General features: G+C 46.2%; 1 protein-coding gene across 2 annotated transcripts in view; it reads right to left on the minus strand.

Annotated features, from left to right (window-relative positions):
* Window positions 1-12,331, minus strand: part of Abat (4-aminobutyrate aminotransferase) — a 97,429-nt gene that overhangs the window by 57,781 nt on the left and 27,317 nt on the right. The window contains exon 1 of one of the 2 annotated variants that reach the window (XM_087574612.1): window positions 22-319. The gene's annotated coding sequence lies outside the window, so the exon portion shown is untranslated. 2 annotated transcript variants of the gene reach the window in all.

Raw genomic sequence — 12,331 nt, forward strand, 5'->3', positions numbered from 1 at the left:
AATGAATCCAGACAGACCAACCTGTTTCCTGCTGAACACCTGGTACTCTGAAGTGGGAAAAGAGATCATGGAGAACTTCCAGGCTCAGGCCCAGGAAAGGTCTTTCCGAAAGGTCTCCCACAGCACAAGAGACAAAACCAAGAACCGACAAAGGAGAGAGCAGCAAATCGACAAGCTTCTCCTCAGCAAAGGAAGCAACGCGCCCAGGTGGGAGCAACCTGCTGGCTCCACATCTGACAGGGGAGGATATCCGAAGAACCTGAGAACTAATGAGGGGTAAAAGCAACGAACTGTCAACATTCTTGGCACCAGAAATGCAAACGTCATCTCATTCTGGTCAGAAAGGCTACTATTGAGAAATCTAACAGCAACAAGTCCAGCAAGGATGGGGGTGGGGGACCCGTGCAGCCTGCTGTCAGGAATATAAAATCGGTCAGTTGCTGCGGGAGTCAGTAGAGGTTCCTCAAAGAACGAGGGACAGAGCTACCGGGAGATTCAGGACACCGTGACTCCTGGGTGTTTACCTGAGAGGGAGTCTAAGCCAGCACATCACAGAACACTTAGACGTCCATGATGACTACAGCACCATTCACAATAGCCAAGTATAAGCCTGTCAAGAGAGGAATGGATAAAGGACGGTTGGCTCACACGCACAGTGGAGTCTCATTCAGCTCCAAATGATGTCATCTTCGGGAAAATTGAAAGAGCTGGAGATCATCATACTAAACGAGACAGACGCAGAAAGATGGCATTTATTTTCTATTTGTGAATTCTAGATTTTACATGGATACATAAATAAATATAAACACACGTGTAGCTGTGTGCATATACATGTGAGTTCCATGCAATCCCCATCCGGATATGGTAAGGGACACACGTTTGAAATATTGTCTTCATAGAGCCTATCACTATTCACACTTAATACATATTAATAAAAGGTTTATATAGAAATGGGGCCAGGGAGTGGCTCGGTGAGTAAAGGCACTTACACCAAGCCTGATAATCTGAGTTTGATCCCCAGGATCTGCTACGGGATAGTCGAACCTGTTTCAAGTGTGGTGTGGCCCAGCCATCAGTGCACACCTTTAATCCCTCTGGCTGGGATACAGACATGTACTTACTACAGACCTTTAATCACAAACAATGAAGTAAAGGTAGTTTGCATGCAGGAAGCACTGATGTTTGAAAATGATGTCTGAGTGGCAGAAACAGAGGAAGATTTGACAGATAGGATATGTCAACTCTCAGGAGAAGAGAGAGGAAAGGGAAGAAGCTACTTAAGGGAGAGACAGACAGTACAGGAGGAGAGTACAGTGCAGGAACAGAGTAGAGATTGTGGAAAGCAGGGCAGTAGAGTTGAGAGGGAGAGCAGAGCAGCAGAGAGGGAGAAGGAGGCAGTGATACCGTGAGAATTTTAGAGACAGACTGAAGAGAGAACGAGCTAGACACAGGCAAAGACAGAGCAAGCAAGAGAACGAGAAGGAGCCAGAAGAATAGAAAGTATTGCTAGTTAATTTGAGGCCAAGCAGGGCAATACTGTGAGAAGCTGAGAGAAGCCAGATGCAATCAGTCAGCTTAGAGAGGAGTTTGGGCCAGAACACCTGAGTTGAACCTGCCAGCCAGTGCTCAGGAAGAACAAGAAAGGGCGAGCTTATTCAGCAGTAAATCTCAGAGGGTGAAAACATTTGTGACTTAGATTAGGTTGTACGGAGGTAAGAAGCTTCCAGGACTAGGCCAAGGTTAGCAAGACAATTAAATATAATAGAGATGAGAGACAATTATATCAGGCGAATCGAAGTTGCTTTTACAAGGACTCACGTGGCAGAAGGAGAAAGCCACCTCCTGAAAGTTGTCCTCTGACTTGCACATGTGTGCCCACATATATATAGCACACAAAACATTAAGACTGTACCTTCAAAAATAATGCAGATGTTTTATTTTATTTTTTTAAAAGATTTATTCATTTATGAGTACACTGTAGCTGTCTTCTGACACACACCAGAAGAGGGCATCAGATCTCTTTACAGATGGTTGTGAGCCACCATGTGGTTGCTGGGAATTGAACTCAGGACCTCTGGAAGAGTAGTCAGTGCTCTTAACTGCTGAGCCATCTCTCCAGCCCCGATGCAGATGTTTTAAAGTGCAAAGATGAAGACATGCTGATGTACAGTATGAAATAAGCGACTTTGATGAATTGATTTACTGGTTCTAATATTTTTGGTAACCTTTGGTGTTTTCTGTACTGTGTTGCCTCAAGTGATGACCATGTGACCTACTACTTTCAAATCTGAACAGTCTTTTTTTTTTCTGATTGTTTTTTCCTAGCTCCTGAGGCGCAATGGTGCTTGTATGATCCTTTGACCTTTTTAGTGTAGTTTCTGATTCCTTCCCAGATCCTGCTTACTGTTGCTTTCTGTTGGGTCCTAGAACCTTCAGAAGTCTGTTGAGGTAAAGTGTTGAAAGTGGCCACCTTTGTGTTGTTCCAGATTTTCCAGAGAAAGCTTTGGTCCCTCCCCCATTCTGCATGTTGGCTTTGGTTTGCTACACATAGCCTGTGTTACCTCGTGTTCCTTGTAATGCCTAATTTACTCGGATTTCAAAATTAAGGGATGCTGAATTTCAATAGCTTCCCCCGTGTCTCCTGGGAAAAACATACAGGTTTTCCTTCCTTGTTCTGCTTGGAAAACCATGTTTTCTAGTTTGCGAATGTTGAACCACTCTCACGTCCCTGAGATGCCTCCTATGTACTTGCTCCAGGAGAGCACTCTCGTCATGTGCTATGGGACTCGGTTTGGCAGTGTTTTGTTGAAGACTTTTGGCAGAGTGGCCCGTGGCTCCTTTAGTTTCCGTAGTGTCCTTGGCTAGTTTGGTAGAATTCAAGAATGAAGAAGCCCTTTGGTAGCAGGCTTTCCTCTGAAAGGAGACATTTCATTATAGATTTACTTTCCTTATTCATTATTGGTATGCTTGAGTTTTCTCTTTATTTTTTTTTCAAGACAAGGTTTCTCTGTGTTGTCCTGGCTGTCCTGAAACTTGCTCTGTAGACCAGGCTGGCCTCGAACTCACAGATCTGCCTGCCTCTGCCTCATGAGTGCTGGGATTAAATGCGTGCGCCACCACTGCAAGGTTTCTATTTCTTTATGAATCAATTCCTGGAAAGTGTATATGCACAAGTTGGTCCTTTCCCACTAGTTCCTTGTATTAGTTGCTTTTCTTTTTATTGCTGCGACCAAACACCCCTCTCCCCCCCAAAATTAGGGAGGAGCCCTGGAACTAGAGTTACAGACAGGTGTGGGTACGACCAAACCCAGTCCTCTGCAAGATGTTCTTAGACTGAATCAACCGTGCAGCCCAATTTCGTTGATTTTTAAAAATTGCAATATTTTTGTTTTTTATTTTATAAAGTACCGATTGTTCCTCCTTTTTTGTTGTTAAATGCATATAAACTCCCTCTGAAACTTCAAAGCGTATTTTTAATGATGGTTCTTACGTGCTCTAACCTCCCTTTTAGCCCACTACCCACCAGAGGTAGTGGGAAAGAAAGGACATGGGGAAGAGGACCTGTTTAGGAAGGATCTTTGATAGAACTCTGTGTTGTCTGGGAATCTGAAGTTCAGTTTATAGATCAGCAGTGGCAGCTTGGTCCCCTCGAGAACATTTCACAGATCCATCAGTAGTGTAGTTTGGTAAAGTCGGGATAGCGAACAGGATTTGGCAGCAGTGGCACTACCTAGCAGAGACAGCCAGGCCTCAGCCTGGCTTCAGTCAGCAGGAGGGACCCGGACGAACTCCAGGAGAAGTTCTTGTCTCAGGGAAGCAAAGATCAGTGAGGACACGCGATCTACAAGCCAAGCTTCCATTACTGTCCATGGAGTCCTACTAATCTCTCTCCAAACATCACGAGTCCTCAAGGGCCTGGCCTCGGCACAGTCTTGCCTCAGCACATGCGTCTGTCCCAGCTGACATCACTCTGCCAATCAGCCCGAGTCCATGGAAGCAGCAAGAAGTCGCAGTGCACCATCGGAAGTTGTTTTTTGTGGCAAGTTTCTCTTTTTGGAGCCCTGACAAGTGCAGCTCAACCATGTCATGAAAAGTGCACTAATGCATGCGTGTGGTTCGTTAGCAAAGACTCCTTCATCACATGTCCTTTCACATGCTTGCTTTAGCAGAACATCCTTTCTCCTGTGTCTGCTTCAGCTAAACGCTCCTTCACGAGTCTGCCCTAGTCTTTCACCCGTGTCCACTTCAGGAAAAGACTCCTTCTCATGCTTGCCCCAGCGAAACACCATCCCACACAACTGACTTTCCAAAGGACCCTTAACTTTCCACTTCATCCCTCCCTCTCACACAGTATAGCTCGGTTTTATTTATGTCTACAAATGTTTCAAAAATTACAAAATATTCAAGCGGAGAGAACACAGAAGTTATGACCTCTGGTGTCTTCTCTGTACTGTGTTGTCTCACGGCAAGCTACTCCCATGTACAGGCTCTATGAAAGCAGCCACCATATTTGCTGTGTTCTGCTCTGCTGCAGTGAGGTGCGATGCTCAGCCTGGACACTGAACGAAAGGAGAGAAAAACCCACAGGAAACTGTGGTGGTCTGAATAGATTCAGCCACTGTAGATAGGCTCCGTGGTTGGATGCTTGGCCCACAGCCAGTGGCACTCTTAGGAGGTGTGGCCTTGTGGGAGTGGGTGTGGCCGTGTGGGAGGAAGTGTCACTGTGGGGGCGGGCTTTGAGGTTTCCTATGCTCAAGCTCCTCCCAGTGTGGAATTCCAGTCTTCTGGCTGCCTATGGAGGACAGTTCCCACTGCTGCCTTCAGATCAAGATGTAGAACTCTTGGCTGCTCCTGCACCCTGTCTGCCTGGATGCTGCCATGCTTCCTGCCATGATGATAATGGACTGAACCTCTAAAACTGTAAGCCAACCCCGATTAAATGATTTTCTTTATAAGAGTTGTTCTCTTCACAGTAACAAAACCCTAAGACAGAAACCGCGCAATTCTTCTTCTCCACTTCCTTCTTTTTAAACAGGGTCTTATGTGGTCTAAGGTAGCCTCAAGCTCGTGATATCGATGATGACCTTGATCTGCCATGAACCCCCCCCCCCAAGTGCTGCGATTCTACGTGGTGCTACCCCATAGTGGAGGATCTTAAAACGAATGTTTAAAATTCTCTCTGCTTTGTGAAAAGAATTAAAGTGACAACAAGCAGCAAAATAAATCAATGAATAAAGTTCTCTCACTGAGAAGCTGTACACATCAACCTCTACAGTAGACTTTAGGTGTCCCTTTCCTCCACTAAGTAAAAAAAAAAAAAAAGAAAATCATTGTTTATTTGTGTGGGGAGGACAGAGGTCAGCGGACATCTCTGGGGAGCTGGCTCTGTCCTTCCCTGTGTGGGTCTGGAAATTGAAGGTAGGCCATCAGGGAGTCTTGGCTTGTTCTTAAAACAGGATGTCATTATGCAGCCGAGGCAGCCTGGAGCTCACTGTGAAGACCTGGCTGGTTTCAAATGCATGAATGTCCACCTACCTCTGTCTCCTGAGTGTGGGGATTAAAAGCATGTGCAGCCGTCCGCGGCCTTTCCCTGGAGGTTTTTAGTGCATGCTGGCATATGAAGACAGACTCTGCTGGTGATTAGTTACTTTGTCCTGGCTGCAGCTGTTTCTGTCCTAGACATTCTAGGCAGACTGCTTATTTCGTTTGCAGTTTCTGCTGTCACTTCAGCAGCAGATAGTACTCAGGGCTGACGCACGTTTCACTTGCTGTGATGTTACTGTTCCAGTGCTAAGAGGCTCCAAGCCCAAGTCTTACTCCGAGTGTTATTAAGGGGTGTGTGTGTCTAAAGGGCCTTCCACCTGCAGACATCCATCTATGGCCAGGGTGGGATCCATGCTTTAACCGCATCATCAGCCTGTGCTCAGGCACTGGGCATCACCACAGAAGACCTGGTGCAGCTGGGGCAGTGACTTGTGTCCATCTCCTGTTTCTTTTCCCAAGCAGATGCTTCTGCTTTCTGTGCTATATTGGCATTTGGGAAGAGATGGGTGAGCGATCCCACAGCCAGGGATGCAATAGTGCTTCACCGTATCCATGGTCCACTGTCAAAACTAGTGCCCCAGAGAGACAGGGTGAAGGCCTTGTGTTGCTGTAGTCTGCCTGCTATTGTGTTTTCATGGTCTGATGCCGCTGCAGCCAGCTGAAGGTAACACTCACTGAAATTCAAGTCCATCCCTGCAGGTCTCATGTGCGCCTACTCACTATTAACATGGGCCTGGCTCTAGAGTTCTGCTCAGTATTGGGTTTTAGGATAAGTAAGTTCCAGGATAAAGCCCTATGCTTACTGCCCTGCCCTACATCAGGGGATGGAATCTTTCTTCAATCTGTGTTGCTGCAGGCTAGGGAAGAGATGGTATGCACAGTCCCTTATCTATCTGGCTGACACAGGATCTGTCTGTGCTGCTGGCCTGGCAAATTGGACTGTGGGGTTCTACTCAATACTGAGATTCGCTCCCACTGGCCTTCTAGTTCTGAAGTCTGAGACCTAGATTTAGTTCCTTCCCTCTAAGGGAGTGTATCTCCATGACGTATGTGTCAGAGCTGGGGAAGAGTGACAGAAGCAGCTCTTTCCTTTTGTCTGTGTGTGTTGTGTGCGTGTGTATGTATGCATGAAAATGTGTGTATGCACATGTGTGGGGTGTATGAGTGCATCCTGCCTGTCAGAGGTCCATGTCAGGTCTTCAATCACTCTCCACCTTATTTTTTGAAACAGTCTCTCCTGAGCCTGGAGCTCACCATTTCATCTAGACTGGCCAGCAAACCCCAGAGATTCTTTCAAGTGTTGGAACCATAGGTACAAGGGACCATGCCTAGTCCTCCCTCCCTGGTTCTGGGGAGTCAAGCCTGGGTCTTCATGTTTACATGGTATTTTACCAATTTTTTCCTAGGCATATCTTTTCTTACAATTTTCTTACCTTAGCTTATTTTGTTGTTTTTGAGACAGGGTTTCTCAGTGTAACCAGTCCTGACTGTCCTTCGTAGATCAGCCTGGCCTCAAACTCACAGAGATCCACCTGCCTCTGTCTCTTACCTGCTGGAATTAAAAGTGTATGCTGCCATGCCTGGCTTTCCTTAGTTCTTGAGATGGTAGCTCCCTGTGTGGAAAACTGTTCATATATTCCCCAATCTTTTTCAAATTTTTTATTTTGGATATTTACCCGAAGCTAGCTCACTATGAACTCACTATATAACCAAGGATGACTCTTAACATCTGTCTTTTTGTCTTCACTTCCCTCATCTGGGAGATACAGATGTGGACCAACACACCTAGCATTATGACATGTTGGTGATCAAGCCCAGGGCTTTGTGCATTCTAGGCAGGCTCTCTCTCTCTCTCTCTCTCTCTCTCTCTCTCTCTCTCTCTCTCTTACCAACTGAGCTACATTCCCGGCCCCAGAATGATAGCTGGAGGGTTTGATTTTGTAGCTCTGTTTCTGTGCTGCCCCTATTCATTGCTTTCAGTGTGACTATAACAGCCACCTGACACCCACCAAACCCTCAGGCCACCTGGATGGCACTTGGGTCTTTATTTTAGAAAATCCTCATGCCTAGATCCTCCTTCCTATAGTTTGTCTGCATGAGATATAAAATTCAATCCATCCACTTAGAGGGTCCTTGGAGCTTTTCACATAGGCTAGCAGAAAGCAGTTGGCTGGTTGAAGGATTAACTGGGCCACCCACAATGTCTTTTGAGTTGTTTAGCTCAGGTTTGGTTAGTGAAAGGAATGGAAATTAAGGGCTGAACTCAAAGGGGAAGCAGTCTCTGTGGGAGGTTCACCACTTCTGGAAGGCTGGCCATGGGCTGCTTCTGGCAATGGGTGCTCAAGGCCAGCAACTGTTACTGTTGCCTTCCTTAAAAAGAATCAGCTTTTCTCCAACACTTTGTCTACACTGAGCTATGTATCTAGACAAGTAAAAAAACCTGGGACAGAATTTTTGCTGTGTGGCATCCTTTCCAGGATGGGGGAGGCCATCAATGTGCCCACAGTTACTGGAGCTGTTGGGGTGTCTGGTTCCCAACTTGGTTTTGAGAAAAATTCCTTTCTCATTTCTGATTGGCACTTACATAGGAAAAGCAACCTGCCAGTAAAGCAGACCTTAAAGCCAATCAAGGGGAAAGGACTGAAATCCCTAGAGGGAGGGAGAAGGGTTATAAATGTCAGCTCCATCAAACCCCTTATTTTCTTCCATAGCAAAACTAACATAGTCACTCTCTTGCTTGGACATAACCTAGCTCCCAGGTACCCTGAGGATAAAGCTATGGTCTTGGTAGGACACAATGTGCTCCCAACTCCCTTGTTGTCTCCCTCACCTGAGCTGAGCCTACAGCACCCTTCTGTTGTTCAACCTCACTCCCTGCTGACATTCTCCAGAGTCTTGGGCATCTTCTTTCTCTTTTCATTTTGCATATGTGTGTATAGCATACAGATGAACTTGTCCCATGGATATGCACATGTGTGTGAGTGTCATGTGCATTTAAGCTCATGGTGGTCCTCCTGCCTCAGCCTCCCAAGTGCTATAATTATGGGCATGGGCCAATGTTTATGGCTTTGTTATAAAAGATTTCCGGTACACAGGGTGTCTGAATAGTCTAGGCTATGCGCATCCTTCACCCTCCAGTATTAACAGCCGCTAATATCTACTATGCATGCTCAGGTTATCTACAAATGTAAATAACATGGTCTTTATTTTTTGAGACACTTGGCCTTGAAGTTGTTATGTCAGTGGGTATGATCTTGAACCTCTGATCTTTTTGCCTCTACCTCCTGAGCTCTAAAATTACAGACAAACATCACCACATGCAGTTTATGTGGTACTGAGTATCAAACCCAGAGCTTTGTGCGTGTTAGGCAAGTACTCTACCACTGAGTTAGCCTCAGCCCAGTACAGCATGGGCTGTTTCACGGTTTACCTGCAATATTTTTGTATTAGTCTTTCCCTTTAAGCCGTCCATCCATCCATCCATCCATCCATCCATCCATCCATTATTGTCAGATAATTGTTCCCGGCTACCTATTGCCACAAGATACAATACTAAGTTTTAAGGACTTGAGTGTGGGATATGGAAGCAGGTAGGAAAACCCCTACATCCATTCCATCAGAAAAAGGAGACACATATCTGACTTCATAGAGTGATGTGCTTGATTCTCTAGATCCTTGGAGGGGCCCAGATGACTGACAGGACTCTACCCACACCTGCTCAAAATGGCTGCTCCTCCTTCTCCATCTCTTCTCCAAAAAGCTTAAAGAGCCAGGAATACAATTCCAAATACTCCAGTTTCTGATTCCTCTAAAGAGAGATCATACTGAGGAAGGGAAACACCACAAAACAAATACAATGCAGGCACCTCATTCCAGCTCTGCAGGGCCCAACCTCTGAGGCGTTGGTGAGGTTGTCTATGAAACTCCTACTAAGACGGTGTGTATACCCCGAGTTCTTTATAGAACTCCAGACAGAGTCCTAGGCCTACAGCCCAGAGGCTAACATCTGTTTTACAGGTAAGTCCTAGAGTCTCGTCCTGCTTTTCAGCTTAAGTACATGGAAAGCTTCTAACACTGTGCTACGAATGAGACTCTAAGAGCCACCACTTTCGACTTGCCCTCTGTGATATGTCAAACTTGACTACATTTAGATCACTTAGAAGACACATCTCTGCACAGGTCTGTAAGGATGTTTTCAGAGAGGTTTAACTAAAGAGGGATGGCCCACTCACCCCCTAGACTAGCATCCTAGACTGAACAAACAAGGTGCCAGCATGTATCTCTCTCCCTGCTTCCCGACTTCAGATGAAATGGGTCAGGCAAGCCAGAATCCGTGACATGCGAGACCCAGCACCAAAGCCAATAGTCAAGTAATGAGGTAAAAACAAACAAACAAACAAACAAACAAACAAACAAACAAACAAACTTCCAAAGGTTTTAAGCTAATGACGTCAGAACCATAAAGCAACCATCTGTGTTGAAAGTGGGCACTGTGCCACAGAGCTACGCACGTTGGAAACCAGCAGGCTGGTCCTGTACACCGGAGAAGTCTCTCTGGGCTTATTCACCCCTGGCCAATCAGGCGACGGCGTGATCACGTGACAGCAGCATCAGCAGAGCCGGCACAGTGCTCACTTCCTAATCACTATTTCTGGACCGAGCCTTGCCCTAAGTTTTGGACATATAAACATCTTTAAATTTCATAACAGTCCCCGAAGTAGATACTCTTCTTATCCACCCACTAAAAGAAAAGAAGGATGGCAGAGAAGGTCAGTGGTCAGCATCATGAAGCAGCTGGGTTGCTGAGCCAGGACATGAGCCCAGGCTGGCTCTCCATCCAGTGTTCTTTGTTTTGAGACAAGGTCCCATATAGCTCAAGATAGCCTAGGACTTGTTATGCGGCCGTGGTTGCCTTTGAACTCTTGATCATCCTGCCTGTTTCCCAAGTGCCACTGTAGCTTTTTATCTCCTTTAACCTGGAAGCAATCCTTAGACACTTTGCCTTGAAGACACTGACATTTAAGAGCTGGAGAAAGTTACTTTACACATACTCTTTCTTGGTCGATCAATATTTTTCTTTAATTCTCTGCAAAATAGACTGGAGTTATGGGCAAATGTGAGGAAAGAGGTCAGGACAGACCATCTAAGAGGCCCGTGTGGGTAGGAGTTAAAAGCCTCTCAGAAATGGCGTGGGGTAGTGACTGCCTGTGACCATTATTTGGGAAATGGGCGTAGGAAGATCACCGGTTCAAGGCCAGAGGTGGGGCTTAGGAGGCCCCATTGGAGGAGCTACTGGAAGACCATGACTAAAGAGGGAGCCATTTTCTTCAGTGGTGTAGCCACTAGTCAGTTGCTTGTCCTCCACCAAATAACTCCTCATCCACTCATTCAAGTACCTCTAAACCAATTCAGTGGGTCACAGGCACCCTAAAAGATATTCAGGGGGGAGTAAGGGGCTCGACAAAATGGCTGGGGAGCAAGAGGGATAAATAGGATAAAATAAAATAAAAATGAGGATAAATATGATAAAATACATTATGTATGAAATTGTTAAATGTCTTTTAAAGTCGACCAGCAATTAATGAGATCACCGACAAAATAAAATCCTCATTTACATTGGAAAAGAAGAATTCAAGGCTAGACTGCAGTAGCTCAAGGATGGCCTGGGTTACATGAGACCCTGTCACAAACCAACACTTCCCCGCAAGCAATGAACAGGGAAGTTTACGGATGGCTGTATCTCCACGAGATGACGGACGTGGCCATGACAGAGGCTGGAGAGACTCAACTAAGAAGCAGGACGGAGTGGAGAAAGAGTGATTCGGTAGGAAGAAAATGGTCACAAAACTCTGAGTGGGGGTTCCACGTGAGCCTGGAACCATCTGATCTGCTCTGCCCGGGAGTAGAAACTCCCGGAGGTTGAAGTCTGGCTGTCCCCTCTCTCTCAGGGTACCTGGGCCATGTTCCACGCCAGTCAGCTTTCACTCAGCCTGCTGTCTGGCAGCTGCTTGCCAAGTCTCCCAAGTACTCAGGGCCAGACTAAGCACAAAGGATTCCCTGCCAGGGTGAGTTGACTGCCAACTCTTCGACTCTGGCCGTAGGATCTTAACAGGGAAGCTGCCAGGATTCCCGCATCTCACCTTGCAAATGAAATTTCATTTTCTGAAATCACTTCCTCTGGCTGCCTCTTGGGGCACGGGCTGCTTCCCAGAGAAAAATTAAAAATGAACTTCTAATCAAGCACAAAAACGTGCAAGGGGCTGGGCTCCAAAGCTGCCCCACGCTTGCTCTCGGCACCAGCTCTCCACATCGTACCTGTGATGCTTAAAGGACATTTTCTGTCTCGCAGAAGCCAGTAACTGTGCTGCAGGTTGTACCTCCCGGCACCCTGTTCAGTGGCTTCAAACACAAAGAGATGCAGGTACAGTGTCAGTCCTGAACGGGGGGGGGGGGGGGGGACGACGTATTCTAGGGCTAGAGTAAGATGCCTTTTCAAGGTGACCCATCCACCTCTTGCAGAGAGAACAATATCCAGCATCTCCGTGAGAGGGCATTACTGATCTATTATTTTTACAACTGTCTCTATCTTGTTCCCTCTTTAAAACAGCTTACCCTGCTCTTTTCTTAAAGCGTCCTCCAACATTTTTATGTACGTCTTTGTGTTCTTCGCACACAAAGCCACACACAGGTCACATGCACAACTGTATAGGGCTGGGAGCACACAGTTATATATTCTGACGTCACATTGAGAGACACCTCCATATATACCAGGAGAAAGGTATAAATG

The sequence above is a fragment of the Rattus norvegicus genome, chromosome 10 (genome assembly GCF_021556685.1).
Source record: "Rattus norvegicus strain SHRSP/BbbUtx chromosome 10, alternate assembly SHRSP_T2T, whole genome shotgun sequence".
In the NCBI taxonomy this organism is placed as follows: domain Eukaryota; kingdom Metazoa; phylum Chordata; class Mammalia; order Rodentia; family Muridae; genus Rattus; species Rattus norvegicus.